Raw genomic sequence first — 16,216 nt, forward strand, 5'->3', positions numbered from 1 at the left:
GCCACGACTACTACTAGTACTACTACGGCTCGGGTCAAACTAAGAGCCTATCGTATACTACGATATGGCTAAAAAGACAGGAAACAGGGAAAAAGATAAGGTAAAACAAGATGGCTCCGGCCAGATTACGCTTTCGCTGCGCCCTCTAGCGGCTAATACTGATACGACCCCGGAAAATTATTTTGCGTTATTCTTTTCTTATTTATTAAATATCCTTTCGATTATGAATGAAATTAATTTAGTGTGATTTTGTTTTCACATAAACATTAATGATAACTTTGTTTTTAAAACAAATGTTTTAAGAAAACTAATTAATTACAGTTATTTGTTTTTATATTCGCATTCTATTTTATTGCCGTTTGAAAAACGTATTGATAATTTTGACCAAACACTATCCAAGATTATTTTCAGTTACAATTTTGGATAAACAAAAAGATAATTATAAGTATACGCTATAAAATATTTCTTATTCTCGTTTAATTACTCAAATAACCCATGATAACAAATTTTACCAAGCACTTTTTAAGGTTATTTTCAGTTACAATTTTTGACAAAAACGATAAAAATAATTGGTTTACCTCTTAATTTTAACTTATAATAAGAGTAATCATCACTAATCTTAATAGTTTCTTAAATAACTAAAATACAGTGGAGGTTGCAAAGCCACCTAGGTATGGTTCTAGGTACTATTTATAAATTTCAATGCGATTCCGCACGCGAATAAAAAGGGGAAAAGGCACCCAGCCGGCAAGGGTCAGACAAATGCTTTTGCAACTCGAAGCGCAAGAACCAAAAATTTGAAGCTTAAATTATCATTTTTGTTCCACAAAAAATATTTGTCTTGGACATTTTAAGTAACTAACAATGAGATCGATCTCCGTTAGCATTAGCAAGAAAACCCGAGGTGTTGTCAATTTTATATAAAAACAATTTTTATCGGCCAAACCATGATTTTGTGGCGGCCTCCAGCGGATAGAACTGGTATGACTCCGGCTTATTTATTTTTTTGCGTATTTATTTTGTTGTTTATCAATTGTGTGCGAGCTCAAAACGACATGGGTGATGGAGGAATAGTAATAAGCAAAAATGGGGGTGGAATACTCGGAAATAAAGGCGGGTAGCCTACGTCAGATCTAGGCTATATCTAGCGCCATCATGTCGGCCTAATTTTAAATGCATATGGCAATGTTAATATAAACTTTTTTGCTCATACATAAAATTTACAATTAAAAAAACTAAATTTAATACAGAGTTAACAATTAATAATTATTGCTTCGAAATTATTGCTAAAATAGTAGTGTACGTACGTAGATGACGCAACGGCGTAATTATTATATTACCAATGCTTATTTTTATTGAGATAGGATTATTTATAAAAATAATATTGAGATAGGATTATTTATAAAAATAATATCAGAAGGGAATAAGAGAGAAGGGAGACATTAGAGCCTGCTTTGGTAACGAGAGTCCGACCAACCTCGAGAAAACCGCGAAAACTTTGCGCAAGTACACAGCTTTTAACCAATTTACTGCAAAAATAGTTCTATAAGTTCTCCGCGGTATCGGCCCATTCGTCTGCTAGATTTTCATTCTCCAAAGGCTTAGGGCTGTCGATGTTTCGTTCTTGCGTAATTATAACCTCAAATTTGTATTTTTTAATATTAATTAAGAATAATTAGTTTTCATCTATTTATTACGCCTTCAAATTATCTGATTTTGGTATGTTTTCAATTCCCGTGTATCTAAGTTAATTGCGCAGTAAAGTTGTAAGCAAAACTACTTTTTATTCGTCAACCGAGACGTCACCCTCTTATGTGACGTCACAGCTACGACAGAAGTTAGATAGCCAATCAGTGAAGGGTAGTTGACTTGAGGTTAGTAAGACTGTTGTTACGAGTGTAAAGCATTATGGAGATATAAAGTGTGTCCCTTCTCTCTTATTCCCTTCTGATAATATTGAGATGTGATTATTTATAAAAATAATATTGAGATAGGATTATTTATAAAAATAATATTGAGATAGGATTATTTATAAAAATAATATTGAGATAGGATTATTTATAAAAATAATATTGAGATAGGATTATTTATAAAAATAATATTGAACTTTTTTCTTAAGATTAGTGATGATCAGTAATAGGCCAGGACAGATAGGCCAAAAAAGGGCTTGACCTAGAACATTTGAACATAAAGATGAAAATTGGTACATGTGTTGTTTTTGACCCAACAAAAAATATACTAAAAGTCCCCTGCTGTAGAGCGCGAGCTTTCGCCGCCATCTTGGAAAATGGCCGCCGTGAATTACAGCTACAATGTATTCCACGTTCTTCTTCAAAAATTATGAAAATTGGTACACATTATGATTGGACCCACGTGAACATCATGGCAAGATTTTACAGCTCTGTGTTCAATAGTTTGGTCGCCATATTGGAAAATGGCCGCCGTTAATGCTAGGTACAGTATATTTCACCATTTTGTTGGAAAATTATGAAAACTGATAGGTTTTATAATCAGAGCTGTGTGAATCTCATAGTAAAATATTAAAGCCATTAGTCAGATAGTTTGGCCGCCATGTTGGAAAATGGCCGCCATCAATGCCATTAAGATACAGTATATGGTTCAAAAACTATGAAAATTGGTAATTATTATGTTGAAGACCGTCTAAACATCACACTTGAATATTGAAGACGTGCTACTGATAGTTTGGGCGCCATCTTCGAAAATGACTGCTCGAAGTGCCAAATATATTACCGATATATAAATTTTTTCGATATTTTTTTATTGAGTAGATGATTTTCATGAACATATAAAACGCCATAAAAAGAACTATTTTCGAGTCTAAATTATCGACCCATCTTCAAAAATGGTCCCTGAAATATTACTATCCTAAAATCTGGTAAAAAAGAAATGAAAGCCATATTACTCGGATTTTGGTGAGGAAAAACCGTTTTATATGGGGTATAAACATTCTGGGGTCGTTAAGGATAAGATTTAAGACACATTTTTAACATTTCGTTCATATTTCTCGTCATCCTGAAGATTTTTATTACGGCTAATACCTTGACAATGACCACACATTGCCCAGCAAGCAAATCCAGATCGCCTACATTCACAGTTCTTTATACAAGATGTTCTGCAGACTGCAGTTACAAATAATGAGTGTTACAAAATCATCTGATGCCGGAAGGAGAATGGTGTGAATGGGATTAAATCGTTTCCTAGCTATTGTTGGACTTGAAGATACGCTCGGAAAAAATGTAGTTTTGCGGTGTCGGTTGTTGGATTAAGCTTAGCGAGATCAAATGAGAACTTGACAGTATATGTGACAACGGTTCCATATACGTGTAATATCTACATAGTTGAAGCGTGACGTGTCAATTATCACCCTAAAAAAAGCGAAAAGAAATCTCTCTTCGGCAGCAGCTATGGCTTCCCTAGATGCAATATGGTCATTAAAAAAGCGCAACAAATTTGTAAGATGTTGATTATCTGTCATTACTTTAAACCACGCCTTATGATAACCACACCCAGTTACAACACGTAAATGAAAGAAGTGTTCTCTTAACCTTTTTAACTCAAAGGATTTGTCGTGGCGCAGGGAGCCCGAGTTCGGTGTGACGGTTCGGGAGTTCCTTGGGTTCACCCTTGGTTCAGACCGTTCCTTGCCCCGTTCCGTGAAGGTTTTGCTAGGCCGCTTCGCTCCCGCCCAGGTGTTGCCTATTGGCAACCCTCTAGGGGTCGCGGATACACTATTTGTTTCGGCCGTATGGCACTTTTTCTAGGAGAGAACTCCCCCGTCACCTCGAGTCTTCTGCTACCTTAATCTTTCCCTGTCACCGACCACCTCCTGACCATGACGGCGGTTCCGCAGGTTCAATTTGGAATATGATGGGAAGGGCGCTGATAAGGCCCCCATCTAGGTGTAGCGCCTAATCAAGGGTTTTGACATGCAATTATTATGAAAAATCTTCAGGATTACGATGAATATGTATGAAATGCTAGAGATTTGTCTAAGTTCTAATCTTAAACAACACTAGAATGTATAAACCCCATATTAAATCATATTCTCTAATCAACATGTTGAGCATAACAGCTTAGAATAACTTTTCTTTCTTTCAGAATTTAGGGCAATGATTTTCATGTGGGACTTTTTAAAGATGGCGTCGATAATTTCGACTTCGAGATATCCATTTTTTGTTGTTTATTACGTTAAAGAAAATCATCTACTCAAAAAAGGAATTTCAAAAAGATTTATAAATTTGAAATATATTTAGCATTTCCAGCAGTCATTTTCGAAGATGGCGCCCAAACTATCAGTAGCACGCCTTCAATATTCAAGTATGATGTTAAGACGGTCTTCAACATAATTATTGCCAATTTTCATAATTTTTGAGCCATACACTGTAAAAATATGACATTGATGGCGGCCATTTTCCAACATGGCGACCAAACTATCTGATAAATGGCTTCAATATTTTACTATGAGGTTCACACAGCTCCGATTGTAATACCTATCAATTTTCATAATTTTCCAATAACATGGTGAAATATACTTTACCTAGCATTAACGGCGGTCATTTTCTAATATGGCGACCAAACTATTGATCATAGAGCTGTAAAATTTGGCCATGATGTTCATGTGGTTCCAATCATAATGTGTACCAATTTTTATAATTTTTGAAGAAGAACGTGGAATACATTGTAGCTGGCATTCTCGGCGGCCATTTTCCAAGATGGCGGCGAAAGCTCGCGCTCTACAGCAGGGGACTTTTAGTATATTTTTTGTTGGGTCAAAAACAACACATGTACCAATTTTCATCTTTATGTTCAAATGTTCTAGGTCAAACCCTAAAAGTCCTGGGCTATAATTGATTACTCTTATTACTTATTAAAATTAAGAGTTAATTAAATAAAATATCATTAACATTTATAGGCAAATTTAAACTTGAAATGATAATTTTTCTTTGTCCGAAATTGTTACTGAAATGTCAAAAGAACCTTAGAAAGCGCTTGTGCTTGGTTAAATTTATTATTAGGATTATTTGAGTAATCAAACTTTATAGAAAGATTTTATTGCGAATGCCAATACTTCAAATTAAACATCAAATTATCATTTTTGTTTGTCCAAAATTGTAACGTGCTTAAAGAGAAAATGAAAGCTTTAGGCTTTAGCTTATCTAATCCCAACACCCAAATTCCCAAATTAAATGTACAGGTATAGTTAACCCCCAAAATGTGTCTATCTGGAAGCACTTGCAAGTTAATTTAAGTAACTTAAAATATAAACACTTACATAGATGGTAATATCATAAACTTGCTTAGTTACAGAAGTTACCCTGATACACTCTCTAGAGACTACGGTATTAATTTCTTTTGGTTTAAAAATCAAATATCTCTTACTTTAAAAATGTGTTTAGTTTTTATTATATTTCAGACTTTCTGACGAGTACAATTCCTAAAATAATTTTGTAAACCTTCTATTGCTAAAAACGCGTCGTATTTTATAATTGTAGCGCTACCCGTTTTAAACTGCCTATCTACCATTCGCGAATTTCCCGCCAAGAGATTTCAATTCTCGGCATGTATAGTTGTACAGGCGCGCTACCATGGAAACGCGAGACTCGCCGCCTCGAAAAAATTTCCCTCCTCCCTGCCCCAACTAAGCAAGACGTGAGGAACGCGCCGGCCGCCGACGTGAGAGAGATGCTAGGTTTAAGCAACATAACTCGAGCTTGTTTATAAGACTAGACGGCCGAGAGCGTAAAGGCGTCAATCCGTGGAGTGAAAGCTCTGTGCGATGGCGCGGGATCGAAACCCGGTCGAGGAGGAAAATAATTTCATAAATAAATAAAGTAAAGTACGTTGCATAGAGTATAGATGTCACTGAAATTCATATTTCGAGCGGGAAATTTGAATTGAAAGTAACTTTATTTATGATGGATTCTCTCAGGTTACACCAAAAATTGGGAGCAAAATTGGGGGGAGAAGGGGGGAGAAGACGCCCAGCCGCAAGGGGTAATTGCAATGCTTCCGCAGTCTATAGACAGTGAAAGCAAAAAAAGAACTAAAAACACCTGAAAATTTCTGGAAAAGGAGGGTAGCATATGGTTTTTGTTTCCTAACCATTTTCACACCAATGTGTGAAAAAAAGACGGGAAACAGACAAAAAGATAAGGATAAAGAAAAAGAGAAACTAAAAACACCTGAAAATTTCTGGAAAAGGAGGTAGCATATGAATTAATGGTTTAAAACCATTTTCACATGTATTTTTCATTTCCTTTTCCAAAAAAACCATTGAAAATAAGCAAAAAACGAAATAAAAATTTAACTTAAATTTTTTTATTTCTACAATTACTCCAACAATTTCAGTATATTTAAACTGAAATGCATATAAATTCACCAAATAAGTATAATTTCGTTATGATAACGAAATAACATTTCGACTTATTCTCGACTGGGTTCGAACCCACAATCATCGACTCCACAATACTACCGCCGTAACCACTGGGCCACCGGATCGCTAAAACCTAGCTGGTTTGAAGCTATATTTATCTCTAGTTTTTTGTAACGCGTGCGCATGTGCTTAACAACCTTTAAGGTCCCGGCTACCCTCCAAGAGGCCTCCATTGTATATTGCGGTGCCTACAGCACAGCTATCTAATATTATAAATTATATCGATTAATTATCGTTTGCGCTCAGTTTAACGGTGTGCAATGAATAGAGGGAGACGTAAGCTTTCTTTTGGTATATGATTTATTACATTTGGGTGAGCAGGGGCTATTCTTGAAAATAGCCCAAAACTGTATGTCTGATGGTAAGAAATAAACAATACAAATTTTAGTTTACATGAATATTATTAATCTAGTAACAAAAGCGCATCTCAGTTTCAAAATCTGTGAGAAATGCCGAACAAACTGACTAGATTTAATTTGGATTGGATAAATGAAGAACTTCACGAAGAATGGGCTTTGTGGCTGAAGCCTGTAAATAATGATATATTTTCTGCATACTGTAAGGTTTGCAATAGAAAATTTTCCCTAAGTAACATGGGTGTCCAAGCAATAAAAAGTCATCAGACAAGTTCTGGCCATAGGAAAAAAGTTAATCAAGGAATTGCTTGTAAGGAACAAACCAAAATAGACCCTTTACTAAAAAAGAAAGAACTTGCATGCGTCGGTGAAGATACAAAAATGAAACCAGAATCTTCGTTCAATGTATTCGCAAGCTCCTGCCCTTCCACTTCTGCTGGCGAAGTCTGTGATAACTCAAAGAAAGAGACTGAAAATCAAATAACGTCCAAGAAAAGCTCAATTAGCAGTTTTCTACTGAAGGAAGAGGTTATTAAAGCTGAAGCTTTGTGGACAATGCGACTTACTCAAGCATCATATAATTCTGTAAACCATGACTCCGAAATTTTCAAAAATTGTTCCCTGATAGTCAAATTGCTGAGAAATTTAGCTTAGGACGAACAATAGCTAGTTATATCGTTACTTTTGGATTGGCACCTTATTTTGACAATGTTTTGCGCCAGAATTTGGCAACTTGTTCCCTTTATGTTGTTTGTTTTGACGAAGCTCTAAATAAAGTAAGCCAAAGAGCCCAGATGGATATACACGTGCGGTTCTGGAGTGGAGTTGGTCAAACTTCAACACGGTATTTGAAGTCTGTTTTTATGGGTCATGCTAAAGCTGACGATATACTTGCGAAGTTCAAAGAAGGCCTTGACGGTTTGCCACTGGAAAATATGCTTCAGATCAGTATGGACGGACCAAATACTAATTGGAGTTTTATTACGAAGCTTAAAGCAGAATTAGAAGACAGCTCACAGGCTGATACCTCTAAGTTGCTCGACTTATGTTCATGCGGCCTACACGTTGTTCACGGCGCCCTTCAAACTGGTCACAAAGCTGTTAAGTGGAACATTAATAATTTTTAAGAGGTATTTATTTCCTTCTCAAGGACTATCCAGCACGGAGAGCAGATTATACATCACTTACCGGAAGCACAACTTTTCCAAAGAAGTTTTGCCAAATTCGTTGGGTGGAAAATGCCTCTTGTGCCGAAAGAGCATTAACCATTTACCAATTCATCAAGAAATTCATTTCGTCGTCAAAATTGCCAGGGACCATTTCAGTTGAAAACGTAAAAAAAATGCATGGAAGATCCTTTGATGCAAGCAAAGTTGGCGTTTTTTAAGACTGTGGCTTCCGAACTTGAGCCATTCTTAAGAAAATTTCAATCTCCTGAGCCCTTGGCGCCTCTGTTGTACATGGATCTCATGAACCTTCTTCAACTTCTCTTGCGACGATTTGTTAAAGGAAACATAATCGACAATCCTACAACTTTGAAAGAGCTTCTTGCAATTGACTTTTCAGAAAAATCAGAAAACCTACTTCCGTATAGAGATGTGGATGTAGGTTTTGGCGCTGCAAAATATTTTGGAGAGAAAGACCTCAGTGAACGTATGAAAGTCGAATTCAAAATGGAATGTAGCAAATTTTTATCTGCGACTGTCTCAAAAATATGGGAAAGATCACCATTAAAATATAGCCTTACGCGAGGTATATCTGCGTTTGACCCAAGAGTCGTCATTGAAAAACCGGATATCGCCAAAGATCGTGTAAAATTAGCTTTGAAGATTCTTCACGAAAGCAACCGAATAAACGAAAGTGTTGCTGAAAGATCGAAACGGCAATTCGTTTCTTTTGTTAGACTGGTAAAAACGAAGCACAAAGAAATTTTTAATAAGTATAAGGAGAAGCATTTTGCCCTTGATCAATTGTATCGTGATATATTTGACGGTGAAGATGACTATAAAGATCTTTGGCAAGTTATAAAAATTGTTTTAATTTTATCACATGGAAATGCCTCTGTTGAGGGCGGATTTTCAATCAACAAAAGTTTACTTGTTGAGAATTTACATGAAAACTCAATTATCGCTCTGCGACAAGTCTACGATGGAGTTAAAATTCTTGGAGGAATAAAAAATGTTACAGTGGATGCAAGTTTAATAAGGTCCATTCGAGGATCCAGAATTCGATACCAGCATGAATTAGAAGAAAAGGAAAAAAAGAGGAAAACGCCGTTAAAGTCGCAGATACTAGAAAAAGACATCTAAAGACGTAGAAGGAGCTTCGAGCAAAGAAATCAAAGTTAAGTCAAACCCACATACTAGAAAACGAAGAGGTGGACAAAGAAATTCTAAAATTGGAGAAGACCTTGAGTCATCTTTTGCCATGAACATGTTCAATCCTATATTATTCTAGTCTTAAATACAAGTGATTTTTTTAAACTGTTTCAGATAGTTCCTAATAAAGTTTTATTAAGTATTAAATAGTAGTTTCAATTAAAAACTGTGATAAATTTAGCATAATTGTACAAAGCAGATGATAAATAAGGAATTTTTAAAGGTTCCATTCTGACTTTTCAGCTAGTGTAAATTTCAAAATTGGTCAGGGAAAACCTGGAAAAGTCAGGGAATTTTGAAATGAAAAATCTGTGGCAACCCTGTTATAAAATGGCAACTCATAAATTTTAGCTTACAAACATAAAAACAAACGGGGAGGCTACTTTTTCCTGTATCATTTGGCTCTCAATATATCAGTGGCTAAATGTGCGCCTGTTTTTGTTATTATCAAATTAAATCAACTGAATAAATTTCCCCTTTTCCAAAATTGTATGTTTTTCTTCAAAATATTGCGACATTTTCTAAATAATTGCTAATAAGCTTTTTTATTGCCACCTTTTCCAAAATATTGCTATTTTAGTTTCTATCTATCCTAAATAGAGGCGCACTTTTAGCCACTCGTCTCAATATAGGTTGAATACTCGAGTGTCCCGAAAGTAAATTTTTTTTTGCTCTTTGTCCGGGAATGGCTAGGACATGGTGCCATAGAGCCATGTAATTGCGTAAGTGGTGTTGAGGTATTCCAATAGTACTGCTTGAAAATTGCAACTTCGCACAGGTCTCACAAACCGTCTTTTTGCAGTTGCAGTTTGACATCTTGATTCCTGTTTCTAACTCTTTATTGACTAGCGTCTGAAGAGCTTTTGGGTCTCTATGTCCTAATCTACGGTGCCAGACGTGAATACAGTCTTTCGCTACTCCATGGTTCGCCAACATAGCCGTTTCTGGTTGATCTAGTTGATATAGATCTCCAATGCAATTCGCAATTGCTATAATCTGGTTATTCTCAGAAATCGTGCAACGTCTGCTTTCAAAATTCACACGTAAGCCATTCTCGGTCAGTTTGCGAACTGATATTAGACTGCCATTGAGATTTGGTACATACAAGACATCTGTAACTTTTATCTCAATGCTCTGGTTGTTCATTTTACGGCACTGTAAAATACCAAAACCCTTTCCGGCTACTTCTAACGTTGAATCATCAGCCGTGTAAACTACATCTTTAAAGGTTTCGTCCAGATGGGTGAAAAATCTTCTATCATTCGTCATATGGCATGTGGCCCCCGAATCTATGTACCAGCCGTTTCCTGGGGGTTTCTTTGTGATTTTAAAAATAGCATAACTTTCACTATTTTTGGGTGGAACCTGTGTGGCTAAGCTCGCGTGTTCTTTCGTGTTTATTTGATTTTCATTCATGCGTCTTGCTTTATACAGTGTGCAATCCCGTTGGAAGTGGTTTGCCTTCCCGCACACATAACAACCCGTTTTTCTTCTCGGCTGAGAGCCTTTAGCTGCACCGCCTTTTTTCTTGCCCGAACCAGCGTAAGCTTGTAGCGCTGTTTGCCGTTCGCCATTATGAGTCTGCTTCTCCATAGAGCCTTCCCGTCTTTTAAATTCTTCAATCAATTTCCCTTTGACTAGCTCTAACGTTAGATCGCTTGCTGGCCTGGTCTCTAATGCCATCACTAGCGTGTCGTAGCTTTCAGGTAAGCTACACAGCAGGAATGCCATCACTAGATTTTCTTGGATGTTTTGTCCTAATCCCCTTAATCTGTCTACGAGATCCATTAGAGCATCGATATGTGCCTCCATATTTCCAGATTCGCTAAGCTGACTTCTTCAAAGCCTCTTTAACAGAAATACCTTGAATGATAAGGTACTTTTCTGGTGGTAGTCCTTTTGAGCTGTCCAAACGGTTTTTGCTGTCGTTTTGTTTCTGATATGCTGCAGTTGATTGTCTTCGACGAGTAAACTAATTGATGCTCTCGCCTTTCCATCTGCCTTTGTCCAAGCATCCGTAACGGGCTCCGGTGCTGCTTCAGATACGGCGTGTCATAACTCGTCTTTAATAAAGCACGTTTCCATATTAAATTTCCACGTCTGATAATTGTTTTTATTCAGTTTTGCGAACTGAGCCTTCATTATCTCCGACGCCATTCTTTGTTCTTACTAACGACACCGCCCTATTATACTGGGAACAGCTAACCTGATAATCCTTTGATTACTTAGTTTCTGTTTAATTCGTTCAGTACCCTTTACTTTCTTCCGCGTACGAGGCCCATAACCTATTGGAATTATTTCTAATACTTAGTTAATTCCTATGCTAGAAAGCAAAAGTACTGGCACAACATGTTAGTGTACGTAAAATAGAAGAACAAAAAAGGAAGTTTATTTCTGAAGGTTACAACATGTAGTGGAATACTTGTGTCCCATTCGACCGAACGCATTTCCCATTCAACCGAAAACAGTCCAAATGTGCTGTTTTGGGAAAATATATATCAAAATTTAAAAAGCAAACGTTTTCACTTTTTTTAAGGAATTTTTTTTTACCTTACACTTTTCGTTGTATATATATATATATTGATGTTTGAAATGCAAAATTTAATTTGAAGAGTGATTGATAATGGAGAGAATTGCTAATAAAGGCGGCTTTCTTTACATTAATAATGGCTACTTGTTTCAATTGAATAAGAAAAAGGATAAAACTAGTTACTATAATTGTAGAAATCCCTCATGTAAGGTTCGAATAATAGAAGTAACCTAACCTAACCAAACCTAACCAAACCTTACCTAACCTAACCTAACTTAACCAAACCAAACCTAACCTAACATAACAGTAATGTTTTGGAAAAGGCATATTATTTGAGAAGTCAATTGCTTTAGAATTAGAAATAGGGGGAACGAAAACATTTTACCCAAATTTGCTTTAGAATTAGAAATAGGGGGAACGAAAACATTTTTATATTTTGACCTACCAACTTTGGTATACGTCACAACTTTGGTTCGGTGAATGATACGTGGAAACCCGTTGAAGGGACGATAGTCCTAATTATCTACTACGCAATAATGTTAATTACTGGCATTATTATGCATCGAGTAGGGGGTCGAGATATTAATTTAACAAAATCTATTTAAATATACAGGGTGTTTCTGATAAGTCTGCCATAAACTTGAGATTGGATGGAGTATTTTACGGATGACCCCTTAAACTTAAGTAAGAAATTGAAAGACAATGATTTCTAATTTAATTAAGTGGTCATCCCTAAAACACTCCATCCAATCTTAGCTCGAAAACAGCTTCCCTTGTGGCAAACAAAATGGAGATAGAAGTTACATTTTCGACTCAAAATCGTGAACCCAAAGAACATCCCCCTTAATTAATGTCAGACTTATCAGAAACACCATGTAATTAACAATACAGAAGCCCGCATTCAGTATTACCTCATCGGGCAACGAAGCTATGGTTCAACTTTTGATCTACCCAACGATAGCAATGTCAGCTAACGTAGTTCTCCGCGTGCGCTTTCTATTTGCTTTTGACGATACAAAACACTTCGAAGTAAGCGAGAAATATTCCATTAGAAATCGGCTTGAAGCTAAAAATCTTTTGAAGATTATACAAGCGTATTTATGTTAGAAAAACTCTTAAACACTTGAGGCTTAAATCAGAAAACCTAAAGGGCCCAAGATATATTTTTTTCGGGGTATTGTATGGGTGTCGGGTTAAGCCAAGGGGGTCTCGATCGGAGCTAGGAATTTTCAATTTTCTGTCTCTCGACGAAAGTTCGTCTGCTTATGGTCCGCGTACTATAGATGTGACGTCAGATGTGTGGATAAGGTGTGTCAACAATTTACGACATACCCAAGAGATCTAATTGTTACATTTGTGAAAATTCGTACTTTTATCCGTATGAAGTTTTTAAACCAGCTAATTCTGGAACCAAACTAAAATATAAAAGCAGCTAAAAAAACCTTAAATTTATATATATATATATTGTTTAACATCTTTCAAAAATTGATTTGATGGTACAATTGTTCCACCATACGAGAGTTGTGTGACCCACGAAGGAACTGCATAGTCGTGCTCTAGGACAGAGCAAACTGATTTTAAATTTAAGTTAGGGTATTTATCTATGTATTTCTTCGCAACCCAACCCGCTAAATATTCTATACCCCCTTCTTCTTGTTCATTAAAATCATAGAGGAGCTTATTTCTTTCCGGATTCTGATTTTCGCTATTTCTTCTTAGTGTTGTTTGTAGTGAAGGCTCAAAGGTACTCGTTTTTGGTGTACTTGTTTTGGATGGTGAAAGCGCTACATTCTGAATGCAATTGGTAATATTATTTAGTTTAGGTCGAATGATTGGCGTTGAATTGAATGGCGTTAGAATTGTACTATCACAGTTTGCAGTTGAATCTAAGCCAGCATTGAAAAGAAAGTCAATTTCATCAACATCATCAATTTCTTCTACATCTGTTGGTTCAAATACTTTTGTAACCAAGTACTCATCATTGGTCTGTGATTGCGTGTTGGAATTTCTTTGTAGGATTCCGGGGTTTTTACCCAGAATAATCATTTTAATTCGAGCTAGAGCGTTTAATGGTGTCGGTGATCATCAAGCCCACCACGTGTTCGTAGTTGGGAAAAGAAATTTTTCAAACAGTCCTGATTCAGACGGTGTGTCAAAATATAATTAATTCCATACTTATATTTCAGATCATACCAGAGAGATTGAATTGATTTATTGGATATAATAATTCCTTTTTGAAAAAGCTGCAAACTATTTAACGGCACACCTTTTTTTTGTTGAAACATCTTATCGCTTGCATCAGGTGGCTCATATTTTCTAAAGCTGCTGTCTGCTCTTTGAAATTCACACCATACCCACTTTTGGTACCATTATTTTGGCTGTAACTATTCATGACATCGAACCAACTGTTGACGGTTTCAAGAAACTCAACGGTTTTTGTTCGCGATTCTTCTTCACCTTCATCGGGTAACGAAGGCAGTCTCTTAACAGCCGTAGCTACAGTTCCTGACAACAGTTCCGCAGCTAGGCGAACGTTTTGCCGCTGTGTTTTGACACACTCAAGGTGAAGTTTGGTAAGCTTGTTGCACATCTTCAATTCAGCTCTGTCTTGGTTAAATACAGTCACAACAAAATCTTTCTTAACAGTAGCTCCTTCTAAATCAAATCCAGTGTCCAAAAACCAATTTCTGACTAGTTTCAATGCATGCGGTGCGTCAGCGAAACAGTATATTTTCTCATTCGGAAGGGCTGGGTTGTCAAACCAGGTTCTATTTATATTTATACCAAGTTCACGCCAAAGTCCCATATTCCCTCCTCCCATATCATTGACGCAAGCCACAACCGTAAATCCAGCTTTTTGCATCTCCGTAATGGCGCTTGATAAAATATCCTTGGTCATTTTCTGGTCAAACTCTAAATATATGGGTTGTTTCCATTTTCCAAAAAAACCCCTAGCCATTATGACTTGCAGATATTTGTGTTTGCCAATTATCTGGTCATTTTTGACGTCGTACTCATAAAACTATTTGACGTTAACTTCGTCAAATGATAGTACAGTAAGTTTCTCTGTATTGGAGAGAGTTTGACCTATTGACTTTATCAATGAAATAACATCAGCAATTAAGCCTTTTCTTAGATATATTTGGGAAGCGTAGCGTTGTAGAGTTGATATACCAGGTAGTGGAATATTTTTTTGGTCTCTCAAATAGACATACGCTCGTTTACTTAGATAACGGAGTGTGAAAGCGTTCGCTATGACTTCACGGTCCCAGTTGACTTTCTTCTTCCCCAACAGTTTTTTATTTGACTTTGTGTAAATATTTTCTCTAAACGCCCCATGTATTTTCCGTGATACTTCTCACTGTCTTTAACTTTTTTCTGTAAACGCTTTACTTCTTTATTCAAACTGCGAATAGTAGCGTTTTGACGAGCAATTTCATAGTATTGAAGCTTATTCTTTCGCTTTTTTTTTCAAAACCGATGTTTAGCATTGTTTAAGTGCTTGGCTAACGTTCTTTTCTCTCTTTCTGAACGTTCAAAGTTTTTCCAGAAAATGTTACTTTTTCTTAATTCTTCTATGCCATCACAATTTCAGTAACACCGAGAACACTTTAAACATTGACCTTCATTAATAGGAACCATTTTCAAGCAACTTGATTTTTCCTTACAAACATTCATATCTTCATTGTAAAGCTTTAATACTTTCTCACTTGAATTAATTTGTAGACTAGAATCGTGTAAATTATCACAGACTTTGATAATTTCAGTATTAACATTGAATAATACGCTATTGGTCGTGTTGTTAGTACTTGACGATTCGGTAGTAATACTAACGTTGATAATGTTGTTACATGACACACTTGAGCCAGAGGAAATAGTAACATTGGACGTATCAATAGAAACATTGGACGTATCAATAGGAACATTGGACGTATCAATAGGAACATTGGACGTATCAATAGGAACATTGGGCGTATCAATAGGAACATTGGGCGTACCAATAGTAGTATTGGGCGTAACAAGAGTAATATTGGGCGTATCAATAGTAAATACGTTGGAAGTTTCATTAGATAATATACTTGATTTGGAAGAAATGTTGGTAGATTCTAACAGTTCTGAATTTACTAACTCATCAATAAGTTTTCTTCTTTCACTACATCTGGCTCTAGACTCTCTTGCTTCTGAACTTTTCACACACACAGACTGTTGGTATGGTAACTTCATAGAAGGAACTGCGCTTGAATTTAACCGTCTTTTAGGCTTCGTTCCCATCAGTTCAGCTTTAAAATCTCTTACAAAATCTTCGTCTTTGAAATGTTCCGAGCAAATTCTTGCATAAGTAGTATTAATTTTAGGATTGTAACATTTAGAAATCCATATTCTTCGGATTTTTGAGTCCTTTGGTAATGTAAAGTAACTGATATGATTCTTGTCCACATTTTTAGAAGTTACGGAAAATTTATTATCACATCCAGTTATTGCACACTTTGCTCCACCG

The sequence above is a fragment of the Phalangium opilio genome, unplaced genomic scaffold, assembly GCF_054372755.1.
Source record: "Phalangium opilio isolate 3A_F unplaced genomic scaffold, DU_Popi_V2 ptg000092l_1, whole genome shotgun sequence".
In the NCBI taxonomy this organism is placed as follows: Eukaryota; Metazoa; Arthropoda; class Arachnida; order Opiliones; family Phalangiidae; genus Phalangium; species Phalangium opilio.